Here is an 8,290-nt window from a genome sequence, read left to right on the forward strand (position 1 = left end):
ATTAAAAAATTTCGTGATCGATGGGATTCTCAGGGTAAATTTTTTTATAACTACCAAACTTAGGAAAATTTCTAAAATTCTCAAGAATTCAATATTTTTGAGGGTTATTTAGTGTTGAAGTACGTTTTCACATGCTAAAATTAGATAGATGCGGGTTATTTGCATATAATTAATGAGAGTGTGCCTCGTATTAGTAGTATTTCTATTTGGGATTAATTTTAGATGGTGTTTTCATGATTTTTTTTATCATTCAAATGCTAATTGAAGTTTTTTCTTATGTGCAGTCAGTTCTAGTGAATTAATTTTCTAGATCATTTTGGTCAAGGGTGGTCAAGTGAAGTTGGTTTGAGTGGATCGTGATTTTCAGAGAACTTTATTACCATGGCTCACATTGATTTCTCGACGATCAATGATAATGTCAACGAGATGTGTGATCATCCTGACTCAAGAAGAGAAGATCTTACATTTGTAATCAATACATATCCGCCAGGTATCTTTATCGTTTTTCTTAACCAGGAGAACTGGTGCACCCCAACAAGGAGACTTACTTGGTCTAATCTGACCCATCCTCAAGTATTTAGCTAGTTGCTTGGCTACCTCATCTTCCTTAGTCTGGCTAAACCAATACGGAGAAATACTAACCGGTATCGCACACCCGCCGATACTAGCTCAATTTTATGGTCCCATGAGGTAACTCATTAGGAAATACATCCTAAAATTCACTCTTAATGAAATTTAACACTTTACTTTCCCAAACATCTAAAGAAATAGTGTTGACAGTAAAATGAACACATGAAGACGCTGGATCCATGACCAATTGGAAAAGTTTATAATTAAAATATTTTCCATTAACTCAAGCTCATTAAATGAAAGTTTCCTTGGGTACAACAATGTTTTCCTTAAGAGTAACAAGATTTCGATTATGACAGAAAGATATCAAATGTTTGACCCAATCAACAAAAAAATCTTGATTTTTTTTATGAAACCATTCCATCCCTAAAATGATGTTAGCATGACCCAAGCTCATGACATGAAAATCAAGTCTTTATGAGTACAACTAGATGTCTAGGTGATAGCTTTAACACCTTCTTGTCTCACAACTAGACTTATCTTCTAGCCATCCTGGCCTTGTATATGTGATCATTCTGAGTTGTTTCTAGCTTCATACCACAATGTAACTTGGAATTTACTATTAAGCTTCAACAAAGGGGGAGGCTTCTATTTGTAGGAAAAAGTGAGCTCCTAACCAAGCAAAATGATTCTAGAATTTTCCAGTTCAGTTTGGTCAATTTTTGACCATTTTTAGGTCAGTTTAGCTTACTTTTTTTAGCTTACTTTTTGGAACTAGACTTGAATTAGGAGAGAGGAGAGATGAAATATCTTATTTTTTTATGATTTAAAACTCCACCACATGTGTGAAGTAGGCACCTCATTGATGAGGGGAGAAATCCCTATTATGAGGTGTCGAAAATCCATTTTTTTAGAATTCCTTTGGTCCTTACTCCACCCTATTGTGAGGTGTCAAAAATCCATTTTTTTAGAATTCCTTTGGTCCTTAGTCCACTCTTCATCTTATGTGAGTATTTACTCATTTTTGGAGGGAGATTTTTTTTATTTCTTCTATTTATCTTCTCCATACATTTGGATGAATCTAATTGGCCCCTCAAAACCTTAATTTAAAGTTTTTTGAAAATCTGGACCCCTAGGATAAGGCCTCTTGAACAGATTATACTTGATTTCTAATGCACCTTCTGAAAATCTTTTTGAACCTCTGTTTTGAGGGAACTTATTTTAATAAGAAGAGATATTTTTCTGTCTAAAAATATTTAAAATTTAAATAATCTCTCTCTAGAATATTTTCTCTCTCTAGGCCAAAACAGGTAGAAACAAGATCTTTTATATTTTTGAAGAGAGATTTGATTACAGGAGAAGATGCTGGAAATCTTTAGAGGCTTGGGAGGAATCTTACAACTGATGACCCGCCCCGCCTCAGGGGGGATAGGTCCCACACTTACACCATTGGCATGGTTGGTGAGATCATGGTGATATGCGGCCAGTGAGATGACAAGCTATGTGATAACCATTCTAGAGACTGGCATAGTTATAGCGCCAGCTCATTTAGTTGGGTTCACACTATAGAGAACCCTAGTATGTATTTGGTTGAGTATATTTTCATTGTGTGTACTCTTATCTTTGTATATGGTGTGTTGAGTGTTGTGTGAAGAAGAAGAAGATTTTCAGCCTCTCACCTTGTGTGTTCTCTTTTAGGGTTTTGTGAGTGTGTGTGTGCTTTGCAACAGCTCAAGCTCTCTTCTCCCCTGCATCTTTTCATGGTATCAGAGCCTGGTTCATGATAAGGACTGAGCTGCAAGCAAGAGAAGCACAGGAAGTAGTACGAGAGTAAGAGCTTCATCTACTCTTTCCTATTTGTGTTGGCGACGACTACACCCTTGTCGGGAGCTCTACGGGAGGCACGGGCAAACAATCTCTAATTGAGGAGGTTTCTTCATGGGAGTAAAGCTATAGGGAAACTATTGTCCTATTGGATGGCATTTTTAAGGCCGAACATGCGTTTCGGGTGCATTACAACCTCCGTTTTTTGAAAAGCAGGTGATTTCGAGCAGTGCAGGTAAGTCATTGATTCTATGCAAAACTGTGCTTTAAGAGTTGCAGGAAGACAGATTGGTTATGCAAACATTGTTTGTGCTGCAAGGAGGTCAAACAATTGCCATTTGGGTGTATGTATGCACATTGAGGTCACTGGTTGTGACATTTGAGTGTAGTACAGTACCGTTGTAGAAAATACAGAGTAGTTTATGCAAGACAAACCAGAGTGCTGTTTCTGGTAAATTTGTGTGTCTGGCAAGATGTCAAATGATGGCATAAACCAGATTGTTGTTGAGAAGCTTGATAAGAATAACTTCCATGCTTGGAGGTTCAAGTTGACAAATTTCCTGATGGAAAAGGGTTACTGGGACTACATAGAAGGTGAGCATGAAGAGGCATCGGAGATACCGGAGATCAATCTGACTGCTGCAAATGTGAAAGAGTTCAAGGATTGGAACCAAGGAGCCAGAAAATTTATGTATTGGCTCTCTATCAGTATATAGGACACCATGATTGGGCACATACAGGATGCCAAGTCTCCCAAGAAGGTGTGGGACACCTTGGTAAAACTCTATGAAACGAACACCAAGGCACGAAAGATACAGTTGAAGAATGAACTTCATACTATGGAGAAAAAGAGTATGTCTGTGAATGACTATGCATTGAAGATAAAGGGTTTTGTGGAATCCCTTGCATCTATTCGCGTTTCAGTAGATGATGATGATAAGGTGGAAGTCTGTCTACATGGTCTCGGGCCACAATACAAGGCATTCAAGACGTCTATTCCGACTCAGGAAAACATTCCCAATTTCACAGATTTAGTAACTATGTTGATTATAGAAGAGAAAAGCTTGGGTGAAGACCAACAGCCTTCACAAAACAAAAACAGTTTCAGAGCAACAGGCCTTCTACACAAGTTCAAGAAGAGGATGAGGTAGAGGAGGCCGTGGATGCGGCCAAGGAGGTGGCCGAATATGTAATTAGAATTATGGCCAGCAACAGCAACAACAGTCCCAAAATTCACAACAATAACATCAACATCAACACGCAGGTGGAAGAGGCCAATTTCAGAGGCAGGGGGAGCCAAAGAGGTCATGGAAATTGGCAAAGATAATATAATGATACACGTGGATGCTTTTATTGTGGTAAGCCTAGACATGTGCAGACAGATTGTTATAAGAAGCAGGCTGACATGCAAAATGGGAAATTGCAGCAAAACAACTATGCATCCTCGAGCAGAAACAATGAGGGTAATGAAAGGTTGTTTGTTATGCAGCATGTCATTAATGCCATGTATGAAAATGTTGAAGCAGCACATAAAGATGATGTATGGTACGTTGATTCAGGTGCTTCGAACCACATGACAAGTCATGGGGAGTGATTCAAGGAGATGAAAAACCTTGAAAGTTTTGTGAAAAGAGGGGATGATATTGCTCATCCAATTGCCCATGTTGGAGATGTGCCATTGTCTATGCAGTATGGCAAAGTGAAGTACCTTGCAGATATACTTCATGTTTCGAATATAACAAAGAATCTGGTTTCAGTTAGCCAGATGATTGAGCAAGGTTTTAACCCTGATGGTGGCTGTTATGTTGAAGACTTTAAAGACAAGTGCAGGTTGGTTGTTGCAAAAGGCAACAGAGTGGGCAGAATGTTTACATTGAATGCTGTGATGTTTGCAAAAGGCAACAGAGTGGGCAGAATGTTTACATTGTGAATGCTGTGATGTTTGCAAATGGTTCACGAATTGTTGTAGACACAGACATTTGGCATAAAAGAATTGGACATGTGAATGTGCAGAGAATGAAGTCTATGCAAACCTTGACTGCTTTTAGCAAAACAGCCACTGCATCATCTTCATCCATTCTTGCATTCACTGATGCAAGTTGAGCCATAAGGCCCTTCAAAGGCTCCAATGCCTTCTCCCTCTTTGAGTTCCAAGCTGAAAATTTCAATTTTGAGTGAGATCTTGGAATTCTTACCACACGAGCTCCATAGAGCTTATCAAGCTCATCCCATTTCTTCTTTGCAGTCTCGGAAGCTGGTCCACATGGTGAATGAGAGCCTCATCAAGATGAAGCATGATGATGGCTTGTGCCCTCTCATCATCTTCAATATCTTCAGCCTTTGTTCGATCAATAACCTTGGTGCCAGAGATGAATGGCCAAAAGCCTTTGGACATCATCTTGTACTTGACAAGGACTTGCCAAGTGTGGAAGCCCTCTCCCGAGGACTTTTTGATTTGAGTGTTGTCCTTTGACATTGGGTATTGAAAGAGGTTATGAGAGAGTGATGCGCTGATTTATGAAGAAGAAGAAACCAGAAATTTATGATATTTAGGCTTAATTAGAAAGAGAGAGGCTTATGAGAGTGCAACAACCCTAATCAAGTCAAGAATGTTGCATAAATAGGAGATTCAAATAGTAATTTTTATGGTTTAGCACTTAGGGTTTGTGCCCAATTACTAATTTTGATGGGGATTAGCTTCATTAGTGTTAAAGAACACTTTGGTTGGTGATTAAGATCACAATTAGTGTTTCAAAAACATAATTAGTGCTTAAAAGGATATTTTTAGTGTCTAATGACACTTATTTTGGTGATTAGATTCACCATTAGTGTTTAATAACACTCTTAGTGTTTAAAAACACTTTATAATAACTTCCCTTTGTTGGATTTGAAGCTTCATTAGTGTTTAATCAACACTATTAGTGCTCATAAGCACACTTTGAAAAGCTTTGAGAGCTTGAAGGTGATGTTAATGATGGAGCTTGATGAGAATGAGGCTTATGGATACCTCATGTGGTTGGCCACCGCTTCAAACTCAAGAGAAGGATCAGCAACAATCATTCACAACATCACTTGGATGATTAGAGCAAGGAAGGAGGAGATTAGTGAAAGAGAATCACTATTAACAAGCTTGACCAAGCTTTCATGGAGGAGAGAACCAGTAGCTTATAGCCGGCGCGTCAGACCACCATTCGAGCTCAAACTTGAGCTGTGGATAGGGGAGAGTGGGATTCAAAATCCCTCAACTCTGATAGGCTATCATGGCTCATAGTCTCGGCGTATGGCTGTACGACTAGCTCCGCTGTGTGCACAAACCTGCGCCATGTTGAGAACCAGTCATAATGCTACCATGAGGAGATGATGAATCCGTCGATTGGCTGTACGAATGGAAGCACCTACACCTCTTCTTCATTTCCCATGTTGAGATCTCCCCGAGATATGGCCTCTACAAGCTGGTAGAGCTCCTCCACTGCCAGGGGGTTGAGCTCCACAAGTAGAAGATAAGGAAAAAATGAAAAAGAACGACCTAATCTACACCACAAGGGGCCTAATCAACCTAGGCTCTAGATACCATGTTGAAAAAACGTGGTGCTCATGCTAGATCAAGTGTGTGGAGAGGAGAGACTCACAAAGTACAAGAACAATATCTTGCTTATTAAGTTGTTGAATACAACTAGGCCTTGCTCAATATAAAATGCCTCCTAGCTCCACCTTTAAATAGATGAGCTAGTGGACCTTAAGTCCATTCACACTCACACCCTTCTCTTTCCCTTCTACATAACCTTAGTCTCTTAATAAAACAAACACCAAGGCACAAAAGATTCAGTTAAAGAATGAGCTTCATACTGTGGATAAGAAGAATATGTCTGTGAATGATTATGCTTTAAAGATTAAGGGCATTGTGGAATCCCTTACATGAATTGGTTTTTCTGTTGATGATTGTAAGATTCCTCCCTCTAGCTTTTGAGGTGTAAAGGTGTAAGAATCTCCCCTTCTGTTCTTGTAATTATTCCCCTCTTTGAAATAAAAGAAAGATCTTGTTTTACCCTGTTTTGACCTAGAGAGAAAAAATATCTAGAGAGAGATAATCCAAAATTGAGATATCTTTCGATATAAAAATCCTCCTTAGCCTAAGGGTCTACATTTTTAGAAATTTTTAGATTATGGTCCAATTAAGGTTCCAATGGGCCAATGGGATTAATCCAAGTGTTGGGATGAGATAAATCTAAAGAATAAAAGAAAATACCTAAAAATGAGTAAATGCTCACATAAGATGAAGAGTTGACTGAGTACAAGGTTTATTAGTTAAAAATTATGAGATATTACTAAAAAATTGAGATATAACATCACCAACTATTCATGAAGTGGCTCCAGGAGGAGATGGGCTGGTCTTTTGCCTTGATAAAGTTCTACACACACATAGGATTCTTAGGTCTTGACATGATTTCATTTTAAGAAGAAAACATATATCTTACAAACAACAAAGAGATTTTATGCACCTATATAAGAAGTTTATCCAATGTCCTACTCTAAAATTCCACCACTGAGCCAGTTATTATCAAGCTTTGCAATGCTTATATTTGCATCTTTACCTGTTGCCCACCAAGCACGAATTTTTCTGAACTGTACAAGAGCATTATCTTTTGTCCAGTGCATGTCCTCCACTTTTCACACATTGCAATGCACCTCTCTATATTGCGAGAAAATATATTTATTGGTATGAACATTAAGGCTATCTCTCCAATGAAAAAGGCATAAGCATTCTTTTCCAACCATATTTTTTTCATTTTGAAAACCCTACGAATAACATTCCAATTGGCCCCCCTCCTCATCAGCCCATAAATCCACAAACATTTTTGGCTTCCCTCGTTGCTGTTATGGCTCACCCTAACCTTCCTTAAAACATATCCAAAAAGAGATTACCTGGTGAACCGCAACTATCGTGATCTTTCCAATGGTGGCCGAGCTCGTAACCCTTGAGGTCTCGAAGCTCTATAACTCCTTGAGGAGAAATTCCACCACGCCTCCCACGAGCTCCCACGAGCGTTGTTACACTGTCACATTGCACTACGGGTACTCATCCCCCCTCTCACCTCACTTCAATCACACACACTCACTAGCATGTATTAGGGAGAGAGATTGGCAAGAGGATTAGCAAGGGCAAGACTCAATTGCACAATGGGAGAGTATGTTGTATTATGAGATATATTCACTTATATACTTGGCCATAAGTGTTCACACTTACTTAAATTGTGCCTGGCCGAGAACTTTAGGCTCATATAAGAGGCCTAATGCTATTATAGTGACTACTCTCATAATATATCCATGAAGTACATCACTTAGGACTTCATCCTAACTTGCTACCACACATTCTTGAAGCAAGAATCTCCATAAATACTCTATAACACCATTACGGGTGCCTATCCAAGCTGTAGTTTTGGACACTATTGCTTCATATCTTGAATGTATGATCCTCTGGTGTATCTATCGTGACTCCTTGATGTAAGATAATGGTAGTAGATCTTGTTAACCCTAGAATTAGTTAACATCCCCCCCTTCTTGATGGCGATCGCGTCCTCATCTCGTGATGATCACATCAAAGACCTTTGTGTGGGGAAAATGGACAAGCTTTGTCGATGGCTTTGATGTTCAGTGACGTTCAATGGTCTTTGTTCCTCCGGAAGGAATAAGAAAATCTAGTTAGTGAATGAAGAGGTTAGTGGTTTATTATTAGGAATTCCTAACGGGGTGGGGGGTGGGGTTTTTTATGAATGATTGCATTTTTATATTTGTGTGTTCATGTTTTTTTTTTGGCTTTTTGCTCACTTTATTTTTGGTTACATGTGATTTGTGTTAGTGGGGATTCTAAGAGATGTTAATAATGTGAGAGAAGAGA

This window comes from Cibotium barometz, chromosome 3, assembly GCF_041138505.1.
Source record: "Cibotium barometz isolate CiBa-2024 chromosome 3, ASM4113850v1, whole genome shotgun sequence".
In the NCBI taxonomy this organism is placed as follows: domain Eukaryota; kingdom Viridiplantae; phylum Streptophyta; class Polypodiopsida; order Cyatheales; family Cibotiaceae; genus Cibotium; species Cibotium barometz.